The sequence below is a fragment of the Cetorhinus maximus genome, chromosome 1, assembly GCF_964194155.1.
Source record: "Cetorhinus maximus chromosome 1, sCetMax3.hap1.1, whole genome shotgun sequence".
NCBI classification, from domain to species: domain Eukaryota; kingdom Metazoa; phylum Chordata; class Chondrichthyes; order Lamniformes; family Cetorhinidae; genus Cetorhinus; species Cetorhinus maximus.
Genome location: NC_135879.1, coordinates 51,367,669 through 51,390,973, shown reverse-complemented (window position 1 = coordinate 51,390,973; position 23,305 = coordinate 51,367,669). Strand labels below are relative to the sequence as shown.

The 23,305-nt window shown below is 43.2% G+C and overlaps 1 protein-coding gene across 2 annotated transcripts in view; it reads left to right on the top strand.

Annotated features, from left to right (window-relative positions):
• fstl5 (follistatin-like 5) overlaps positions 1-23,305 on the top strand; it is a 985,045-nt gene that overhangs the window by 199,240 nt on the left and 762,500 nt on the right. The window lies entirely within an intron of this gene.

The following is a 23,305-nucleotide window of genomic DNA, read 5'->3' as shown; positions in this document are numbered from 1 at the left end:
TGTTCTGTCCCCTAATCAGGCCATTATTCACAGTTGGTTTTGCTAAGATTTCAAAAGCACGTGCAAGCTAGATTTACATTGCTGAATTTCAGGTCTTTGCTGTCTTTAGATAGGTCACACGGGTATGCTAGAATTTGACTAATTAATGGTTGCTACATTAGAATCAATGAAAATGAACCAGGGAACTCATGTTTCGCTCTTGGATTTTCTTAGCTAGTTGGTGGTAGGTGCACCAAGGTTCTCCTTTGATTTCTTTACATAGGGAAATCCTCAATTGTCATTATTCTTCTCAAAAGTGCAGAACTATTCTGAGGAGGAGGAGGGGTGTTCAGTGAAAGCATTTTTACTCCTACGTAAGAATTTATCATTTTTCTACATGTATTCAGGCATACAATTTGAGAAAAATTGTAACTCCCATTTCCCTTCCCACTGACCTGGCAGAAATAAGGCGGGGCAGTTAAAATAGAGGAGACAAGTTATCTGCTCCATTTTGGTTCATTGCTCTTGTAAAACATTTGTTTTTTCAGGCATATGAGGTGCTTGCCTGAGTTAGATGAAAGTCTTGTAAAATTATGCAAATTTGGGTCCCATATTACGGGCGGAATTTTCCGTGCCAGCTGGCATCAGGTATCATGATGGGCGTGAGTTGACACTATGGCAGGAAAGCCGAAAATCGGTTTCACGAAGCCGTGAAACCAATTTGTAATTGCCCACTCCGCCCATCAATGGCGAGCCACGTTTCCCGCTGCTGCACGTCAGGAACTTCATTGAAATATATCTGCATATCATTATAAGCGAGCTTGCCAGAATCATCCCCCCACACTGGATCATCCGAGCATCAGTGTTTCACAACTGAACATAAGCGTTGTGCGCCTAGTGAGCTGCACTTCGCTCGGGACTTTGAAGTTTGTTTGCTTACCTTGCTTCGGGCAGCACTTGCGGTCATCAGCGCCAGGCTTCACAGGCAGCACCACATCACTTTTAGGGTGGCTCACGGGCAGGTCTCTACTTACCAGGCCAGCCGTTTTCAGTGGCTGCAGGGCTAGGGCTTGCTTGGGGTAGGGGTAGAAGTGGCCCCAGGCAAGGGAACAGGCTGCAGGGATAGGGCATTACTGGGGAAGGGGAAATCCCAGGGTGTGTGTGGGGGCACATGTTGATCTTGACCTCAAGAGGGTGTGGGCTGAGGAGGTAGTCTCCAGAAGCGATGAGTGCAGATGGAAATATGAGGGTGTGTGTGAGAGAGTGAGTGGTGATGTCCCTTGAACTGGCAGTGAGTGAGATGCCAGTGAATGTGTGATGGCCTTGTGAGTGTGTGAGTTTAGAGTGATGAGCTGGTTGCCTTACCCTGGTGACCGGGATGAGATCATTCATCCTCTTTCTGCACTGGAAGGCCAACCTCTTCTGTGTAGCGTTGGCACTGATCACCACTGCCACCACCTCCCAAGCCGAAGTGGTGATACTGATGGGCCTCCTGAGGCCAGAGCAGGGGTAGAGGACATCGCGGCGGGCTCCAACGGTGTCCAGAAGGCATCCTAGGAATGTGTCACTGAATTGGGGGGCTGCAGTCTTCTTGCCTTTCAGGGCCATATCTGCTGCGTAGCAGTCCTGGGCTGGAAGCACTGAGAGGTAAGCGCGCAGGTGCACTTTAAATATGGCGCCTGGCATGAGGAAGCGACAAGGCTATGGCGTAGCAGGTGAATCAGATGCCACCCACCATTGAAATGGCGTGTTTCCTGGGAATACATGATCAATGAGGTGGAATTGAGATGATATGGCACAAAAACCCGCCATTGCCGCTAGCGAGTAAAATGTCCTTTTTCCTACTCACCACTATACTTAATGCAAATCTGGGATGATACTGCCCTACATCAATACTCTAATGCTAAGCTAACCCAGCTCTGAACTGATGATTTTTGTCCCCGTACTTACCTTGGGCAGGGTGGGTGACCTCCAAGCTGCCCAACTTCCTACCACTTCCCACTGACTTCCTGGGCATTTTGGTTGGGATGTAGCGCAAAAGCATGCTGATGAGGCTAGGCCATTAAAATTGACTGGGCTTCTCACTGCTGTCTTCAGGTAGACTGGCTGCTCATTAGGCTACTTTTTCAGCTGAGAGTTAAGTTTCACTTATGTAATAGTAAGCACCTGTGACCATCTTAAAGTAAAATACCAATATGTCCTTGTATAACAAGCTGCTAATGGTACTAAGCTATGTGGCTGGGTGATGAATAAAAGAGAGATTGGTAACATTCAGAGAGATCCAGATTGGTTGCGGCCTTTGGCTAAGGAACTGCTCAATGGATTTTATTGTACATAATATAAGGTACAGAAAATGGAACAGAAAACTTGAAACATTAGTACACAATGACTGGGTTTCCATTTGTCAAGGTAGGCAGAGAAAAGGATTTTAATGTTTTTACCATTCACTGAAACTACTGGATTTATGTGAAGCAGCTATCAACATAGTTAATCGAATTCTGGAATCCATCTTTAGAATCCTTGATAAGTCAATGCAGGTTATATTAATCCTGGATAATTTATTGGTAAGATCATATTTTGAATATTGCAAACAATTGCAGTTACCTTACTTTGAAAGGAATATTAATCCAATTGACAGGTTTCAGAAGGAAATGAGGATGACTATGAGACAGCAACTGAAGTTATTACTGGACAAAAGAAAATGGAGGGAACACAATTCAGACCTTTAAAATGATCAGAGTCATGACTTCAATTTATAAGCAAAAAAACTGCAAATGCTGGAAATCCGAAACAAAAACAAAAATACCTGGAAAGACTCAGCAGGTCTGACAGCATCTGCAGAGAGAAATACAGTTAACGTTTCGAGTCCATATGACTCTTCACCAGAACTAAGAAAAAATAGAAAAGAGGTGAAATATAAGCTGGTTTAAGGGGGGGTGGGTGGGACAGGTAGAGCTGGATAGAGGGCCAGTGAAAGGTGGAGATTGCCAAAAGATGTCATAGACAAAACAACAAAGAGGTGTTGACAGTGGTGATATTAGCTAAGAAATGTGCTAATGGTGACATTAAAGGTCTGGACCTGGAAAAATTTATTCATTTTGCTTCGAATTTCCACCCTTCCATCATTTTCACATGGTCCATCTCTGACACTTCCCTTCCCTTCCTTGACCTCTCTGTCTCAATTTCTGGTGATAGACTGTCCACCAATACTCATTACAAGCCTACCGACTCCCACTGCTACCTCGACTACAGCTCCTCAAACCCCGCTTCCTGTAAGGACTCCATCCCATTCTCTCAGTTCCTTTGCCTCTGTCGCATCTGTTCTGATGATGCCACTTTCAAAAACAGTTCCTCTGACATGTCTTCGTTCTTCCTTAACCGAGGTTTTCCACCCACGGTGGTTGACAGGGCCCTCAACTGTGTCCGGCCCATCCCCCACGCATCCACCCTCACACCTTCCTCTCCCTCCCAGAACCATGATAGGGTCCCCCTTGTCCTTGTCCTCACTTATCACCCCACCAGCCTCCGCTTTCAAAGGATCATCCTCCGCCATTTCCGCCAACTCCAGCATGATGCCACCACCAAATACATCTTCCCGTCGCACCCCCCCCCCGGCGGCATTCCGCAGGGATCGTTCCCTCTGGGACTCCCTGATCCACTCCTTCATCACCCCCTACACCTCAAACCCCTCCCACGGCACCTTCCCATGCAACTGCAGAAGGTGCAACACCTGCCCCTTTACTTCCCCCCTCCTCACCGTCCAAGGGCCCAAACACTCCTTTCAAGTGAAGCAGCATTTCACTTGCACTTCCCTCAATTTAGTCTACTGCATTCACTGCTCCCAGTGAACACCTTCGGTCTGTCCGCAAATATGACCCAGACCTCCCTGTCGCTTGCCATTTCAACATACCACCCTGCTCTCATGCCCGCATGTCCGTCCTAGGCCTGCTGCAATGTTCCAGTGAAGCTCAATGCAAACTGGAGGAACAGTACCTCATCATCCGACTAGGCACTTTACAGCCTTCCAGACTGAATATTGAGTTCAACAACTTTAGATCATGAACTCTCTCCTCCATCCCCACCCCCTTTTTCCAATAATTTATATATATTTTTCTTTTCCCACCTATTTCCATTATTTTTAAATGTATTTCCATCCATTGTTTTATCTCTACCTTTTAGCCTATTTCGATCCCTTCCCCCACCTCACCCCCACTAGAGCTATCTGTCCATTGCTCGTCCTGCTTTCCACCCTTAATGTCGCCATTAGCACATTTCTTAGCTAATATCACCACCGTCTACACCTCTTTGTCCTTTTGTCTATGACATCTTTTGGCAATCTCCACCTATCACTGGCCCTCTATCCAGCACTACCTGTCCCACCTCACCCTTAAACCAGCTTATATTTCACCTCTTTTCTATTTTTCCTTAGTTCTGGTGAAGAGTCATACGGACTCAAAATGTTAACTGTATTCCTGTCTGCAGATGCTGTCAGACCTGCTGAGTTTTTCAATGGATATAATTTGTTTAATTATGACAGTGATTACAGAACTAAAATATTAGTAAACCTTGAGCAAGGTTAAAAGATTTCTTCCACCCAGCATATTGGCAAATACGGAAGGATTTTTCAATTCCACTCTGCCTGATTGCAGTTATTTCTTTCTTTATATTCATTCATGGAATGTGGCCATTGCTGGCTTGTCCAGCATTTATTGCCCATCTCTAATAGCCCTCGAGAAAGTGGTGGTGAGCCACATTTTGAACTCCTGCCGTCCATGCATTGTAGAAACACCCACAGTGCTGTTAGAAAGGGAGTTCCAGGATTTTGACCCAACAACAATGAAGGAGCAGTGGGATAGTTTGAGGTAAGGATGGTATATGATTTTGAGGGGAACTTGCAAGTGGTGGTGTTCCCATGCATCTACTGTCCTTGTCCTTCTAGGTGGTAGAGGTCATGGGTTTGGAAGGTGCTGTCAAAGGAGGCTTAGTGTTTTGCTGTAGTGCACCTTCTAGATTTTACACACTGCTGCCACAATGCGTTGGTGGTCGAGGGAATAAATGTTTATTGTGGTGAATGGGATGCCAGTCAAGCGGACTGCCTCGTCCTGAATGGTGTCGAGCTTCTTGAGTATTGTTGGAGCTGCACTCATCCAATCAAGTGGAGAGCATTCCATCACACTCCTGACTTGTGCCTTGTGGATGGTGGACAGGCTTTGGAGAGTCAGGAGGTGAGATACTTTCTGCAGAATTCCCAGCCTCTGACCTGCTCTTGTCACCACAGTACTTATATGGCTAGTCCAGTTCAGTTTCTGGTCAATAGTAATCCCCAGGATGATGTTAATTGGAGATTCAGTGATGGTAATGCCATTGAATATCAAGGGGCGATGGTTGGATTCTCTATTGTTGGAGATGGTCATTGCCTGACACTTGTGTGGTGCGAATGTTACTTGCCACTTGTCAGCCCAAGCCTGGATATTTTCCAGGTCTTGCTGAATTTGGACATGGACTGCTTTCAGTATCTGAGGAATCGCGAATGGTGCTGAACATTGTGCAATCATCAGTGAACATCCCCGCTTCTGACCTTTATGATGGAAGGAAGGTCATCGATTAAACAGCTGAAGATGGTCGGGCTGAGGACACTACCCTGAGGAACTCCTGCAGTGATGTCCTGGAGCTGAGATGACCGACCTCCAACAACCGCAACCATCTCCCTTTGTGCTAGGTATGACTGCAACAAGAAGAGAGCTTTCCCCCTGATTCCCATGGACTCCAGTTTTGCTATGGCTTCTTGATGCCACACTCTGTCAATTATGGCCTTGATGTCAAGGGCAGTCACTCTCACCTCACCTTGGGATTTCAGCTCTTTTGTCCATGTTTGAACCAAGGCCGTAATGAAGTCAGGAGCTGAGTGGCCCTGGTGGAACCCAAACCGGGTGTCAGTGAGCAGGCTATTGTTAAGCAAGTGCTGCTTGATAGCACTGTTGATGACACAGTATTTATATGGTTAGCCCAGTTCAGTTTCTGCTGCATATGGCTTCAACCAATGGAGAGGTTTCCCCCTGATTCCCATTGACTCCAGTTTTGCTAGGGCTCCTTGATGACACACTCGATCAAATGCGGCCTTGATGTCAAGGGCAGTCATTCTCCCCTCACCTTTGGAGTTCAGCTGTTTTGTCCATGTTTGAACCAAGGCTGTCGAAGCCATAGTCTAGCATTTATGTCTTTTAGGACTTGGCCAGTGGTTGTGATACTGAGCAACTCTTGGTGGTTGACATTGAAGTCCCCCATCCAGAATACATTCTGTTCCCTGCCACCTTCAGTGCTTCCTCCAAGTGGCGTTCAACATGGAGCAGCACTGATTCATCAGCTGAAGGGGGACGGCAGGTGGTAGACAGCAGGATGTTTCCTTGTCCATGTTTGACGTGATGCCATGACTCTTAATAGGGACTTCACCAGGGCAACTCCCTCCCAACTCTTTGCCACTGTACTACCACCTCTGGTGGGTCTGTCTCCTGCCAGTGTGACAGGACATACTAGGGATTGTGATGGTGGTGTCTAGGACATTATCTGTTAGGTATGATTCTGTGAGTATGACTAGGTCAGGCTACAGCTCTCCCAATTTTGCCACAAGCCCCCAGATGTTAGTAAGGAGGATTTTGCAACGTCAACAGGGCTGGGTGTGCCGTGGTGGATTGATGCCGAGTGGTCTGTCATTTTAGGCTTCAGAGCAGTTTGAAACAACTGAGTGGCCTAGAGGCTAATTAAGAGTGAACCACATTGCTGTGGGTCTGAAGTTACATGTCAACCAGGCAAGGATGACAGATTTCATAGAGATAAAAGAAACTTAGAAAATGGGTGCAGGAGTAGGCCATTTGGCCCTTTGAGTCTGCTCCACCAATCAATATGATCATGGCTGATCCTCTATCTCAACGCCATACCCCCCCTCTCTCCTCATACTCCTTGACTCCTTTAGTGCCGAAAAATGTCTGTATTTCCTTCTTAAATATACGCAGTGACTTGACCTCCATAGCCTTCTGCGGTAGAGAATTCCACAGGTTCACCACCCGAGTGTAGAAATTTCTCCTCATCTAAGTCCTAAATGGCCTACCCCACATCCTGAGACTGTGACCCCTTGTTCTAGACCCTCTAGCCAGGGGAAACATCATTCCTGCATCCAGTCTGTTTAGCCCTGTCAGAATTTTATATATTTCAATGAGATCCCCTTTCATTCTTCTAAACTCCAGTGAATATAGGCCTAGTCAGCCCAATCTCTCCTCATACAACAATTCTGCCATCCCAGGAATCAGTCTGGTGAACCTTCACTGCACTCCCTCTATAGCAATTATATCCTTTCTTATTTCCTTTCCATAAGGGGCATTAGTGAACCAGATGTATTTTGCAACAATCAACAATGGTTTTGGGATCATATTCAGCAAGCTTTAATTCCAGATTTATTAATTGAATTTAAATTCCACCAGTTGTATGGTTGGATTTGAACCTACATTCTCAGGTCATTAGCCTGGGCCTCTGGGTTACTAGTCCAGTGACATCACTGCTACGCCATCCCCTCCCCACCTCTGGGGAGCCATTTTGCCTCACCCCCACCAATTTCAACTCAGTCAGAAATTTTCCACTGGAGAATGTCAAGGACATCTAGTCAACTACAGTAATTATTGTGTGACATTGTACATGATATTCCCCATCATTATCACACTAGCAGTGGCAGGTGTGTTTGGAATTGCAACATGTGCGAGATGAGATTAAAATTTTAAATGGTGCCCAAAGGAATTCAATCTACTTTAGAGAAATAAATTGAACTTCTCCATCCTGTAAACTGTTTAATTTATTTTTAAGAACTGGCCAGTCTTGTCGGCCATTTCCATAGGTAGCTCGCTCTGCTCCTCTGCTTCAGGCACCCATGACCTGCAGCAGCAGTTTTGGCTGATTTTAACTTTCCCTACCAGATAGAAACCAGGCTGGTGGGGCTGGGGTCAGATAAGATGAGGGCAGTGACTTAACCCCTCTGACACACTGCATGACTCATTGAGGCAATTAGGCTATTAACCCCATTATGGCCCATTACTGTTGCATAAACAGTTAGTTAAATGGGTTGATAATCTGTGATTGTTGCTCCCACCTGAGAGTGTACAGATTGCAGAAGCACCTCTAATAAATATCATATTTCCTGGCTGTTTTTCTAACATAAGCCATGACCTTGATATTAATTCCCAACATTGTTCCAAAGCCACTGAATGGGTGGGAAAGTGTAGGGCGGATGGTTCAGATGTGGAAATCCCTTGACCTACCCCCATCCTGATGCCGGTACATCTGACGCAATTTTTACAGGAGCTGTCAGTGGATCGACCAAATGTCCCATAATGGAGAGGTGGGAAGATGGTTCACATTTTTAACTTGGATGTCCTATGATGCAACAAGACCCCAAATTGAATTTAAGTACTGCAGTCCTCTGGTTGGCAAGGAAACAGGGTCAGGATTGGCCGGCTGATTATTTAAGCACTTAAACTTCCCATGCGAAAGCTTTTGTACTCTGTCATGACAGTGGACCATAGCCCGAATTACTTACGGACGTATTGAATTAAGATGTGTGCTTTTTTTAAAAAAAGGACATAAAAGCAAAAGCTGGCTGAGACTGTAAAGTAACCACTTTCTGGAAAATTCCTATGTGGATTACTTGACAAACTAGTCCAGAGAGAACAGAATGTCACACGTAAAAAGGTGTGACAAGGCCTACTTCAGACAGAGGCACTTCAATGGAAGAGATGCAATGTAAAAACTGAACTGTAATCTCCTGTGGTTGCGGAGATAATGGAGGCTGATTACCATCTCAGCAGAAACCATCTCCTGTTGAGTTATATCCCAGGCTGTGGACATGATATGAGTTGAAAGAAAGCAGTTTCTGGGTGAAAACCATGTTTGTTTTTTCCCATCTTGGAATACACAAGAAAAGGGGTTAAAAAGCCAACTGCAACACTGGTCTGTGTGTGCTAGTTTTGGTGTTCCAGGTCAGGTGTTTGAGGGTGTGCTGTGAAGGCCACAATTGAAGAACATCAAATAGGCATCCCTGTGCCTGCAGGTAAAGAAGTCTTTTCGTTCTCTGATTGCTGGAAGCAATTCACAAGTCAAGATGCTCACAATCAGTGTCTGAACAGTTGCCATCTATACTTGCATACGGGACATTATGGCTTCAGTCAACACCTGGCTACAATTTCGTTGGATCTCGCCACATTACACGGTGGATCACAGAGTTGAAAAGTCCTGTGACATCACCTGACATGGGCTTGAGTTAAACTCCTCCAACCTCTATCGCTGTGACCTGCCAATGCCTTACAAAATTGCTGCTGTGCCTGCAGCATTCTCATTTTGACTGTTGGCCTCAGGAGTTCTGCATCTCTGTCCTGTTGGGTCATGATCTGACTGTTCTGTCACATCTAACTAGACTTTACTTGGTTGTAGCAGTCAGTCTTTTCTTACTGGCTGTGACAAGGCCTACTTTTCTTACTGGCTGGAAACAGCACTTTCCTGCTGCTCCTTATTGTGTTCAGTAGCATGTCCTCCTCTTGCACCTTGCACTCATCTTTCCACTTCATGGTTGCATTTTTACCATCAGAACCTAAAAACATCCTCCTCCATTTCAACTCTGAACTTGGGTCTTGAATGAGGGGAAATCACATCATTGGGTCTGTGTCATGCTTGCTCATGTGCTTTGGAGAGTTGAAATCCGAAAGTAAAATGGGGCATTCCCATACATCTCACAATGTCGCAGTTTTGTTGCCCACCAACCACTTCTCCAAAACCAGCTCCGATCCCATCCCCACATTAATGTCATAAAATTCAAGAAGTTATGCCCTTTATATCATGTTTCACAGTAACAAACGCTTACTCATTCTGTAAATATGCATCTTAGTTTTAAAAATAATGATTTGTTTAATGTAATAATGTAGTTGATTAAATTATCAGGGTACTTTCACAGATTTATATATCGGCCCTTGTCAGGATCCTTGAGAAATATCCAATCATTTTTCTTTGCAAACTGACTGGTAGCAGTCAACCAAGAAGGAAAAGCAGAAATTGTTGGAGATTACTTTTAGGTGGTAATTTTTGCTGTTTTACTTTGGCTGCTGTGTCAAAATTACAGTTTAGTTATGTGTGAATAACTTTTTCCATCCCTTGTGATGCTCATATGCACAGAAAATGTCATATATTTAATGTGTTTCATAATTACAACAAATGTTTCAGCAATGTAGCAACTCATTGGAATTTATTACCTATTATTTGATTTGTGTTCAAAACGTTCTTTTTATAAAAGTTATTCTATTCGTTTGACCAATTAATGAAATGAGTGATGAGATTGAACATCAAAGGAGATGTGGATTATGTAGTTTATTTCATTACTGAGGAGGGTACGCAGTTTATGAAATACAAAGGCAGCAATGAAATTTAAAATCTTTTTCATTAGTAGAAAACAACGATAATTCCACTGATCCCCATTGCATATCGGTTTATAGTGATAGAAAAGTATATTAAGGATGCTTTTCCTTGGGGACTTTCAGATTTTTTGAGGTAAATATAATACTTTCCATGACCTCATTTGAAGCATGTCTCCTGTGGCTTAATTGTACACAATTCTATGTCTGATCATGCCATGGGGATTGTGGGTTGGAGGTGCGTGGCAATGGATTTTCTTAGCAGATGAGCAACATAAATTAAGGTGTTTTTTTTGCAACTATTTCAACATTTTTAACAGTTATTGCAAAATGAAGCCAAAGATTTTAAAGTGCAAATCGTTAATGGGTATAAGAAACTCCTGTCAGTTAAATGCCATTCTTAATACTAAGGAGACCATTATTATCTCTCGACAAGAGCTAAAAGCTCAACAAAGGATTTACCTAGTTTTCCAATGCCTGGTTCTATGTCTGTGCATTAAAGCAATGTTACTTATTAAACTAGCTCTTCAATGTAGAATTAATAATTATTTTTAGAAGTTTGAATTGAGGTCAGATGAAATTTTCCTGCCTTTGTAATAATAACACCTGACTGAAGCATGAAAGTGATCTGGTATTAGTTTCCATGCAAGGTACATTTAATTCCTCATAAGAAAATATTAGAATCTATGCTGATTGGGTAAATTTTCACTATATGGACAATAATCTGGAGGAGTGGATCATTTGGCTATTATGGGACCAGTCTAAATTTCAATCCATTCATTTAAAAGGGATGAAGATCAGGGGAGTTCAACAATGAATGGCCTACCTTACCAGATTACTGCCCATGTAATGAAGACATAAAGATCTAGATATTCTGGTGTCCCCGATACTGGGCATGCAAGAGACACAGAGTGTAGTGGGAGGATTGGAGGCTTGGTGTCAGGAGAGGCAGGCTGAGTAGCCAGGGATGATGGGGTGGTATGGACATTGGCAGTGAATTTTTATTAAATGTGGGGTTGGGGGGATTACTCACGCACCTTAGAGATCTGGGGCAGAAATTTTCATACAGCAGGTGGGCTGGGTGGGGGCGGACGCAGAACCGATCGCCACCCGCGATCGGCTCCATGCCACCATTTTACGATGGTGAGCCAATTAAGGCCCGCCCAGCATAATACGTGACCAGTAGCGCTCATCGCTACCTGTGCGGGCGGGGGGAGGAGGGAGAGTCGGGGCCAGCGCTCTTTCGCGCATGCACGTGAAAGAGCGCAACAATCTCCCTGAGGCATGGAACCACATTAGCTGTTCTCCAGTCCTCTGGCACCTCCCCTGTGGCCAGAGAGGAATTAAAGATTTGGGTCAGAGCCCCTGCAATCTCCTCCCTTGCCTCCCTTAGCAGTCTGGGACACAAATCATCCAGACTTGGAAATTTGTCCACTTTTAAGCTTGCAAACACCATCAATACCTTGTCACTCCCTATATTAATTTGCTCAAGAACCTCGCAGTCTGTCTCCCCAAGTTCCTTACCTTCATCCTCATTCTCTTGGGTGAAGACGGATGTGAAGTATTCATTCAAAACTCTACCGATGTCCTCTGGCTCCACCCATAGATTGCCCCTTTGGTCCCTAATGGGCCCTACTCTTTCCCTGGTTATCCTCTTCCCATTGATATACTTATAGAATATCTTGGGATTTTCCCTATTTTTACCAGCCAGGGCTTTCTCATATCCCCTCTTTGCTCTCCTAATTGCTTTCTTAAGCTCCACCCTGCACTTTCTGTACTCCACTAATGTCTCCGCTGATTTGATCCCCTTGTACCTGCTCAAAACCTCTCTTTTCCTTCTCATCATATCCTGAATATCTCTGGTTATCCATGGTTCTCTGGGCTTGTTACTCGTTCCTATCACCCTAGAGGGGAACATGTTGAGTTTGTACCCTCCCCATCTCCTTTTTGAACGCCCCTCCACTGCTCCTCTGTAGATTTCCCCACAAGTAGCTGTTCCCAGTCTACCTTGGCCAGATCCTGCCTTATTTTCCTAAAATACGCTCTCCCCCAATCCAAAACATTTTTTTGTGACTTGTCTATTTCTTTGTCCATAACAAGCTTAAATTGTATGAAGTTGAGGCCGCTATCACTAAAATGCTTCCCCACTACCACCTCAGCCACCTGTCCGGCTTCATTCCCCAGAATTAGGTCCAGCACTGCGCCATCCCTTGTTGGACCCTCTACATATTGACCTAAAAAGTTCTTCTGTACACATTTCAAGAAATCCACTCCATCCAAGCCCTTAACACTATGTCTATCCCAATTAATGTTAGGAAAGTTGAAATCACCTAATATAATTACCCTATTGTTATTGTTTTTACACACTTCCACAAATTGTACACATATTTGCTCCTCAATTTCCCGCTGACTATCTGGGGGTCTATAATAAACACCTAACAATGTGACTGCCCTTGTTTTATTCCCAAGCTCTATCCACAAAGCTTCATTCGATGCCCCCTCCAAGATATCATCTCTCCTTACTGCAGTAACTGACCCCTTAACTAATAATGCAATGCCTCCTCCTCTTTTACCCCCTCCCCTGTCTCGCCTGAAGATTCTATATCCCGGAATGTTGAGCTACCAATCCTGCCCCTCTCTCAGCCACGTCTCAATGATGGCTACTATATCACAATTCCACATGTCAATCCTCACCCTTAACTCATCCGTTTTACCAGTAATACTCCTGGCGTTAAAGTAGAGGCCATCCAGCCTTGTCTTACTCCGTTGAAACTTAATGCAGCTGTACTTCCTCTGACTTGATTGTTTTACTGTATTATGACATGTCCCTATTCTAATAACATTTTGTGTCCCCTCCCCCTGCTGATTTAGGTTAAACTCCTCCAAACAGCACTAGCAAACCCACCCGCAAAGATGTCAGTCCAGCTCCGGTTCAGATGTAGACCATCCCGCTTGTACAGGTCCCACCTTCCGCAGAAACGGTCCCAGTGATCCAGCCTCCAAAATGGAATACCGATTTGCGAGGTGACCCCAGGGGACTCCTGAACTACCTGCCTGTTTCCCTTGGACTGCCTGGTGGTCGCCCATTCCCTTCCTTCCTCAAGTCCCTTCATCTGCGGTGTGACCACCTCTCTAAACGTGCTATCCACGTGTTATCATGGATGCTCCACAGTGTCCCCAGCCGCCGTTCCAGCTCTGAAACCTGAACTTCCAGGAGCTGCAGCTGGACACACTTCCTGCACACATGCTGGTCCCGGGCACTGGAAATGTTCCCGGATTCCCACATGGGGCACACCACGGCAGTGAGCTCTCCTGCCATGACTTATCCCTTTAAACTAAACCTTTTAAATCAATTACGCCAGGGCCCTTACTTTCCTGATCCTCGTTACTACAGAATATACAAACTGAAACCCACAAAAATACTTTAAACAATAAGCAACAAAAGTAGTAAATACTTACCCGACCTTACCCACTACTTACCAGTCATTCCTCTCCCTTGTAGCCTCGACTGCTGCAGCAGAGCAAGACCACTCTTTGAAGATTTAAGAAGTTGGATAGCAAAGAAAAAATACATAGAGCACCTCTTCCCCTCTGCACCGAGTTCCCACTGTGCACCAAATTGCCAATACCCACACTCACTCTGGCTGTGTCTCACTCAGGATGAGGTCTCTCCCCTGCTTGTGTGCAAGCACACTGATCAATGTCCTAAACATGACATGTCCTAATTTTTTTTCTTTTCTTTATTTAACTTTTTGAAACTTAAACTAATCTCCCTGAGATAGTAAGACAATCATTAAAAAATACAATTATTGATTAAAGGGGCTAAGAAAACTGATCAAAACTAGTTTACGCAGCACAGAGAGCAGGCAGAATACTAGGATATTCTGTGAAGCATTCTGCCAGTTTAACCCCTTAAACCACAGGTGGAAGGAGTGAATGTTTAAGGTGGTAGATCGGGTGCCAATCAAGCAGACTACTTTGTGTTAGATGATCCCAAGCTTCTTGAGTGTTGTTGGAGCTGCATTCATCCAGGCAAGTGGGGAGTATTTCATCGCACTCCTGACCTGTGCCTTATCAATGGTGGACCAGCTTTGGGAAGTCAGGAGGCGAGATATTTACCACAGAATTCTGGACTCTGGCCTGCTCTTGTAGTCAGACCATTTTTGTGGCTGGTCCAGTTACGTTTCAGGTCGATGGTGACCCGTAAGGATGTTGATGATGAGGATTTCAGCTATTGTAACTTGTGATCCAGTGAGCTTAGGTTTGGCTATGAATTATGTTTTACACGAAAAAGTCATAGGCTTTAGCTTTCACACTTAATGGAAGAAAACTTTTCTTTTATATACTCTCAAATTTAATGGCCATGAGTCAAAATTATATTAGATGGTGATTTCCATTTTTTAAGAAATGAATTCCCAATTCACTACGACCAATGGTCAAAACAATCACTCTGACTGAACCTCTCATTATACAAGTTTAACCAGTTTCTTAGCTGCTTGGCATTGTGAATCAGCAGAAATATTGAAACATTTCTTTATTTACTTCGAAATGGCAAGATTGAGAAAAGCTGGTTGTGGGATGTAGAAAACTTAAAGAAAACTACACTTATTGCAACATAAACATACAAATTAGGAGTAAGTGAGGGTCATTGGGCCTCTTGAGCCTGTTACGCCATTTGATAAGATCATGGCTGACCTGATCGTGGCCTCAACTCCACTTTCCTGCCTACTCCCTATACCCTTTGACTCACTTATTAGTCAAGAATCTATCTACCTCTGCCCTAAGAATATTCACTGCCCAGGCCACGCACCTTCTAACATGATGTGTCAGGGAGGTGCTGTGCTCACAATGATAAGTTAATGGTTTTCCTCACTGTCAACTATCACTCCTATCCATCAAATGCAAATAATGGGCATACATTTCAAATGTTTGCTGTTGTAGGTTAAATAAAAATCAGCATTGTTCATTCAAATTGGAGATTTGTTTGAGATCATAGATGCAGTTTTATCCATTGTAGCTGTTAAAATTATTTTTAAATGAATGCAGTACATTAACATTTTTATTCTTAAATTACCAATGTGATCATTTAAATTGTACATTGTTGCTAATGAATCAGGAATGGAACTAATAATATTTGAATGATAATTTGCTATGATATACACACAAATTGTGATTGTTTATTAGTATTTATGGGTAACATATCAATTTTTAATTTTTGTAAAATTTAGCATCAAGTGAAAATTTGTGCCTGTAATTGAGAGTCCAAGTAGAACCCAAAGGCATTTGTGGTTTAATAAAACATTTTTACAATGATAAAATTGTAAAACATATGATATGCTGGCCACACCAAAAAGTCAAATATATTTGTCTACTTAGATTCTTTCTTATTAGCAGTACAGATTCTCCCCTCACCACTACAATTATCTTGATTCCTTCTATGAGGGTACAGACATATATTGGGCAAAGTCCATGGACTCTATGGGGTACATTTTCAACGACATTACACATGTGGTAGTCTGACTGAGCATATCTAATGCTCATTATGTAATCCCCCATATTTTTAGATTACGACCCAGGTGGTGAAAAAGATGATCACAGTGTGAGAAAATATGGACGGGAGAAACTGATAAATCATCAGAATTACTGAGAGACAAAATAGAACTGTAAAATAAAGGAAACCATAGCATTGTGAAGAGTTACTTCTCCAAATATTCCTTTTAGAGGTTGACAAAACAGTGGCTGCTCTGTTACCTTACTGATCCTGGTAGTCTTTAAACATTTCCCAGCAATGATTTGAGGATGGAAGTGGCAGCATGTGTGGCATCTCCTTAATTTTCCTCCCATGTGCACCCATGATCTTCCTCTCCTTTGTTTCATCTTATCCAGGAGCACCTGAAGTAGTGTGATCTTCTTTTCTTCCTCTTTGCACCCTTCTTTGTGTTTGTGCCATTTGAAGATATGCCTTAAAGCTACCTGTGAGCCATCCAGTCCACCTCTTTGAGAGTCAACTCACCCCCAGACACTTTCCCACTTATTGGCTGAACCCCAGCCTGCTGTTGCAATCTCCAGGCATTCTTGACCACTTCTAGTGACATCAGTGCTGGACACTGCCTTCATCAGGAGCACAACATTCAGTGTTGTAAATGGCTTCATGTAATTTCAAGGCCAGAGGCTTTACCGTCTCTGTGGGAAGAATTTTACGTCCTGCGGGCGTGCACCTGACCTGATCGGGCATAAAATCGCGTGAGATGACATTCGGTGAGCACCCGACATCATCATGCACTCGTACAATATTTTACTCAGTGGGCGTGCGTAAAAGTTGGAAGCGCGCCCACTGACAATTAAGCAGGCAATTAAACCCATTAACGGCGCAATTGTCTGTGATTTTTCATGGCCCGTCCAACCTTGTGGTTGGTGGATGGGTGAATCAGCCAGGCAGCCTTTACATTTTTCGTGAAACCTCATCCAAGGGCAGGATGAAATCTCCTTTAGGAAATAAAATAAAAAGAAATATCTGGGGACAGCATTTTTATGAGGTATGCTTTCAAGTGCTTGACTGTGATGCACAGACTTTTTTTTTTTGCAGCTTTTTAGTGCTTTATTTCATTATTTGCAGGTCTGCAGCTCCCTGAGGCAGCTGTCTGCCTTCAGGGAGTTCTCTCACAGCGTTCACCCATGCCTGTGTTGGTGCCAACCCTCTTCCTGCCCCCACCCCGGCAGCGCTGAGCTTTTCAGCACGCGTTTCATGCTGATTGGCCGTTAATTGGCCGGCCAACGTGAAATCACGGTCACCGTTCACCGTTGGGGATCCGTTTCCTGGCCCACCAGTTGCCCGCGCCTGACAACCAAAAAATTCAGACCTATGTTTTCTTCCATTGAAAATCAGTCCTAACCTAAAAGATTTTTAATTTTCCACATTTACCTTATATTCCTGACAAATCTTCTATATCCAAATTGTAATTTACCATTATGTGAATTCTATTTAATTGGATTTTCTATCATCGTGTAGTATTTGATGTGATTTTATTGAAATACACTTTTAGAAAGCAAATTGCTTTTAAGAAGCACACAACTGGTGAATATGTATAAGTAGCAAACAACTTTAGTAGTTCTCAGCAGGAATGGGATTAACAAGGGGAAAATGATCACATCGCTCTTAAAAATGCCACTAATTAATTTTCATCAGCAATTACTAGGTAGCCTGCACTCATCTTGCCTTATTTTCCTTCAGGGTTTACTTCTGCTCTGAATGGGAGTGTAAACAACATGTTTACTTGTACTGGGCCACAGAGGAAAACTGTTTGATAGTTCAAGTTCCAGGAGTAAGGACAGAAATTTGGAGTAGAACCAAATTTGGTTTAATGTGGTGGACAAATATTCTGCCTTCCCCTTTTCTCCTGCGGCAACTTTGCAAGGTCTGTTTGGGGGTATCCATGGGCTACCGTGAGAATTGAGGTCAGTATGCCCTCCTTAAACTCTATGGAAGCCAAGCCTGCTGAAAGCAGGCAGAAGTGCTTTTGTGGGCCTAATAAAGGCTCCAGCAACAGTACAAAACAAAGATTGTTAATTCTAAAGGGGATAAGTTACCTTCTGAATTAGGACACTTTGCCTCCCTGTGGGACTAATACATTTTTAAAAATTTAAGACTTCAGCACATCCAATCAGAGTGGCACTTCAGAGTCTGTACAGGGTAATCAGGTCATCTGACCTGATTCTTGAACAGAATCCACCATGGATTTGGGAAAGGGTCAAAATGCAGTGTAGCAGATGGCCAAGAGTTCCACTCTGCTGCACTTCTGGTGACAAGGAGGAACCTTGGAATTTCAGTGCTTTAATATAGCCTATAAAGCTTACAAAATAATTAGCAAGTCTAAGAATCAACTTTTTTTTACATCTTTTGTACTCTCCTATTCTGAACTGAGCAAAAATGAGAGTAACATTAGTCACAGAAGGAAAGCAAATTAATCAATGCATTGAATTTTCCTCCCGCTCCACTATTTATTCAAAAATCTGCTGTAGCTGTGTCAATTAAAAGTTTCAAAACTGAGATCGATAGAATGTGTTAGGCAAAGGCACAAAGGGTTACCAAGCCAATGAGGGTAAATGAAGTTAAGATATAGATCAGTCATGATCTAATTAAATGGTGGAGCAGGTTTGAGGAGCTGGATGGCTACTTCTGTTCATGCGTTTATCTCTGTGGAATTAAATTTGTGCCATGAGACAATTGTGTTTGAATGGTTAAAAAGTAAGAGTGTTAATTCCTCTGTTAGAATAGTGCTGAGAAGAATTTCAGATGAAGGCGCTAAGCATTCATGTATTATTATCCAGCAGAATCAGCTCAGGGTCTATTAAAGGAAGTTTTGTGTGTTAGCCAGAGTGCACATGAATAATTCACTGCAGTCCAACCTGTTTATCAAATGAGTATTTCAGCTGTCCTAAAAATGATCCATTCATTTTTAAATGAATTACCATCCAGTTTTACAGGTTACCTTTTAATGTAAATGGTTTAAAGAGGAGCTTCAGTGCAGGTTTAAACTGCTATGAATGGCAAATATTTACCCCAAAATGGGAACTAGGTACATTTTTGAAAGGGCTACAACTTCATGCTTTAAATGGTTTAGCTCCAGAAAGCCATAGGACTTCAATTTTGGCTATCAGGTGTTTGTGTTTAGAGTTCTACATTCCCACCTACTCCTGATATCCTTTGATTCCCTTGCCTAACAAGAATCTATCTTATCTCTGCCTTAAAAATATTCAGTGCTTTCCAAGGCAGAGAGTTCCAAAGTCACACAACCCTCTGGGAGAAAAAAAAATTCCCCATCTCTGTCCTGTAAAGGCAACCCATAATTTTATAATAGTGACCCCTAGTCCTGGACTCACCCACAAGAGGAAACATCCTTTCTGTGTCCACCTTGTCAAGACCATTCAGGAAATTATATATTTCAATCAAGTCATCCTTCACTCTTCTAAACTCCAGTGGACACAAGCCCAGCCTGTCCAACCTTTCCTCATAATACATCCCTCTCATTCCAGGTTTCAATCTAGTAAACCTCCTCTGAACCACTTCTAACGCATTTACACCCTTCCTTAAATAAGGAGGCCAAAAACTGCATACAGTGTTCGAGATGTGGTCTCACCAATGCCCTGTAGAACTAAAGCTTTACTTTTGTGTTCAATTCCTCTCGTAATAAAGGATATAATTCCGTTAGCCTTCTTGGTTACATGCTGCACCTGAATGCTAACTTTTTGTGACTCATGCACAGGAACACCTAGATCCCTCTGCAATCTCGGAATTCCGCAGTCGTTCTCCATTTAAGTAATACTCTGCTTTTTCACTCCTGCCAAAGTGAACAATTTCAGATTTTCCCATGTTATACTCCATCTGTCATTCTCGCCTCACCTCTGGAATTCAGCTGTTTTGTCCACATGTTTGGTGTAACACCGCATAGGGTTCCTGGCGGAACTGAGCAGGTTATTGCTTTGTACGTGCTGTTTGATAGCACTATTGACAACACCTTCCATTTCGCCACTGAGGATTGAAAGTAGACTGATGGGGCGGTAATTGGCTGATTGAATTTGTCCTGTTTTTTGTGGAAAGAACATACCTGGGCAATTTTCCACTTAGTGGGATAGATGTCAGAGTTAAAGCTATATTGGAACATCTACTTTTGCTCACAGGTGCTGTAGTTCCTGCAAGGCCTCTGGAGATATTACCAAGGTAATTCACTCAGCCCCTTAGTGAAACCCCCAATTTCTCAGTAGACTTACGGAGGGCAGGTGGAAGACTTGCCTATGTCTTCTGACTGGAATTTGATCTGCAGGATGCACATAGTAGAAGCTTGATAGATCTGGGTCCCTACCCCTTAAATTGCAGGCTGTCTTGAGAATCAGCTGTCCTACTCCATTCAAATTTCTGGGTCTAAATGTGTACAAAAACTTCACGCTTCATAACATCATGATTATTCACCCAAAAGATATTGATCAGATTAAAACCAGGAATTTTTATAATAGCTTAGACACAGAACAGCTAAAAGCAATTATATTTGGAAGCTCACCTTCCTTGGCACAAAATTGTATGCATGGAACATTCATGGCACTGATGTGACTGCACAATGAATTGAATAACAGATGAAGTAAGAAAGATTGAGGTTATTTTCATTGTACACTTGTGGCTAGTCTCTAAGTTTTTATTTATGCAGGTGAACATGTAGTCTAAAGAGAAAATGTAAGAATCAACACTCAGTGGACAAACAGAGGTACAAAATAGATCCTGCATTTCTGTGGCTGAATCTGAAAAAATAAATTTTCTTGTGCACAAAGCAGGAGTTTTTGCACATATCCATAAAATAAGCTGCCAGAAGCTACATAGAATAGTTAATAGTGATATAAAGCTGTATAATGCACACTGGTAGTTAATGGTGGGAGATGATTCATCAATTTATATGATTGAAATTCTAATCAGTAAATACTTAAGTGGGAAATGTAACTGTTAATTGAAAATAAAGGTGTGACCATAAGACATAGGAGCAGAATTTAGGCCATTCAGCCCATCGAGTCTGCTCCACCATTCAACCATGGCTGATAAATTTCTCAACCCCATTCTCCCGCCTTCTCCTCGTAACCTTTGATCCCCTTACCAATCAAGAACCTATCTATCTCGGTCTTAAATACACTCAATTACCTGGCCTCCACAGCCTTCTGTGGCAATGAATTGCATAGATTCACCACTCTTTGGCTAAAGATGTTTCTCCTCATCTCTGTTCTAAAAGGCCTTCCCTTTACCCTGAGGCTGTGCCCTCATGTCCTAGTCTCTCCTACTAATGGAAACATCTTCCCCACGTCCACTCTATCAAGGCCCATCAGTATTCTGTAAGTTTCAATCAGATCCCCCCTCATCCTTCTAAACTCCATCGAGTCCCAGAGTCCTCAAACGTTCCTCATACGTTAAGCCTTTCATTCCTGGGATCGTTCTCGTGAACCTCCTCTGGACCCTCTGCATGGCCGGAACATCCTTCCTGAGATACGGGGCCCAAAATTGCTCACAATATTCTAAATGTGGTCTGACCAGAGCCTTATAAAGCCTCAGCAGCACATCCCTGCTTTTATATTCTAGTCCTCTCGAAATAAATGCCAACATTGCATTTGCCTTTCTAACTACCGACTCAACCTGCAAGCTAACCTTAAGAGAATCCTAGACTAGGACTCCCAAGTCCCTTTGCACTCCAGATTTCTGAATTCTCTCCCCATTTAGAAAATAGTCTATGCCTCTATTCTTCCCACCAAAGTGCATGACCTCACACTTCCCCACGTTGTATTGCATCTGCCACTTCTTTGCCCATTCTCCTAACCTGTCCAAATCCTTCTGCAGCATCCCCGCCTCCTCAATACTACCTGTCCCTCCACCTATCTTTGTATCATCTGCAAACTTAACCAGGATGCCCTCAGTTCCTTCATCTAGATCATTAATGTATAAAGTGAAAAGTTGTGGTCCCAACACTGACCCCTGCGGAACTCCACTAGTCACCGGCCGCCATCCTGAGAAGGACCACCTTATCCCCACTCTCTGACTCCTGCCAGACAGCCAATCTTCTATCCATGCTAGTACCTTGCCTCTAACACCATGGGCTCTTATCTTACTGAGCAGCCTCCTGTGCGGCACCTTGTCAAAGGCCTTCTGGAAGTCGAAGTAGATAACATCCATTGGCTCTCCTTTGTCTAACCAACTCGTTACCTCCTCAAAGAATTCTAACAGATTTGTCAGGCATGACCTCCCCTTGATGAAACCATGCTGACTTTGCCCTATTTTACTATGCACTTCCAAGTATTCTGAAATCTCATCCTTAATAATGGACTCTAAAATCTTACCAACGACCGAGGTCAGGCTAATTGGCCTGTAATTTCCCGTCTTTTGCCTCACTTCCTTCTTAAACAGTGGGGTTACATTAGCGATTTTCCAGTCCTCTGGGACCCTCCCTGACTCGAGTGTGGGGGAACAGTTAGCCTAGAGGGGACCCATTTGCCATCTGTACCAGGATTTTAACAGCACTTGTTTTGGTGTGACGTGCCTCATGATGGACTGCAGTGGGATCCTCATTGATAACTGACCTACATAGGACCCCATGGTATTTTAACCCCCTCCTGATTGAGGCACCTGTCATGGCCAGCCTGCCAGGTGAACCTATTGGAAAGCCAATGAGGTCACTAAGTTAAGGAAAAAAAAACTTTCCTTAGAAGGGTCTGGAGGAGCAGGAGTGAATCCATTTGAAGAAAGTCAAGTATTTCTCTAATTCCTTTTTGAATGTTACTATTGAATCTGCTTTCACCAACCTTTCAGGCAATGGATAGGGGCTTGCTGTCTTCTTTGGGAGTTAAAATGGGCCTCACAATGTATTTGTACTACATTCCTGTATGCACTCTTTTTGCACAGGCATTAACCTGACTACTATTATGTGTCTATCGAAAAAAAATTGAACTAAGTGAAAGAGTAATTACTCTTTGACACTTGTGTATGCTTACTAGCATCTCTGACAGCAATGCTACTGCCTGATGCCCAATAAGCTGCATGTGTTCACTCCTATTAATCTGACAGGCTTTTTTCTCTGGGGTTGGACTGTGGATCCCCAAACACAACATCAAGATTGAAATAAAAAGGTGTTGTTTGTTCTTCAAGACCAGATTCTCTGGAAATAAACTGGTTGGTTAGAAATGAAAACAATAGATGACCTACATCATCCAGCATATGTGTAAATAAGATCTGGCTCTCAGGCAGCAACAGTGGATTCTCTGTGGGAAATAAAATGGAATAATGAGTTGTGAGAAAGCTGCTGGAAACACAGCAGCCACCAAGCCATCAGTAAGAAGAGTTTTTTTTAGTTTTACTTACT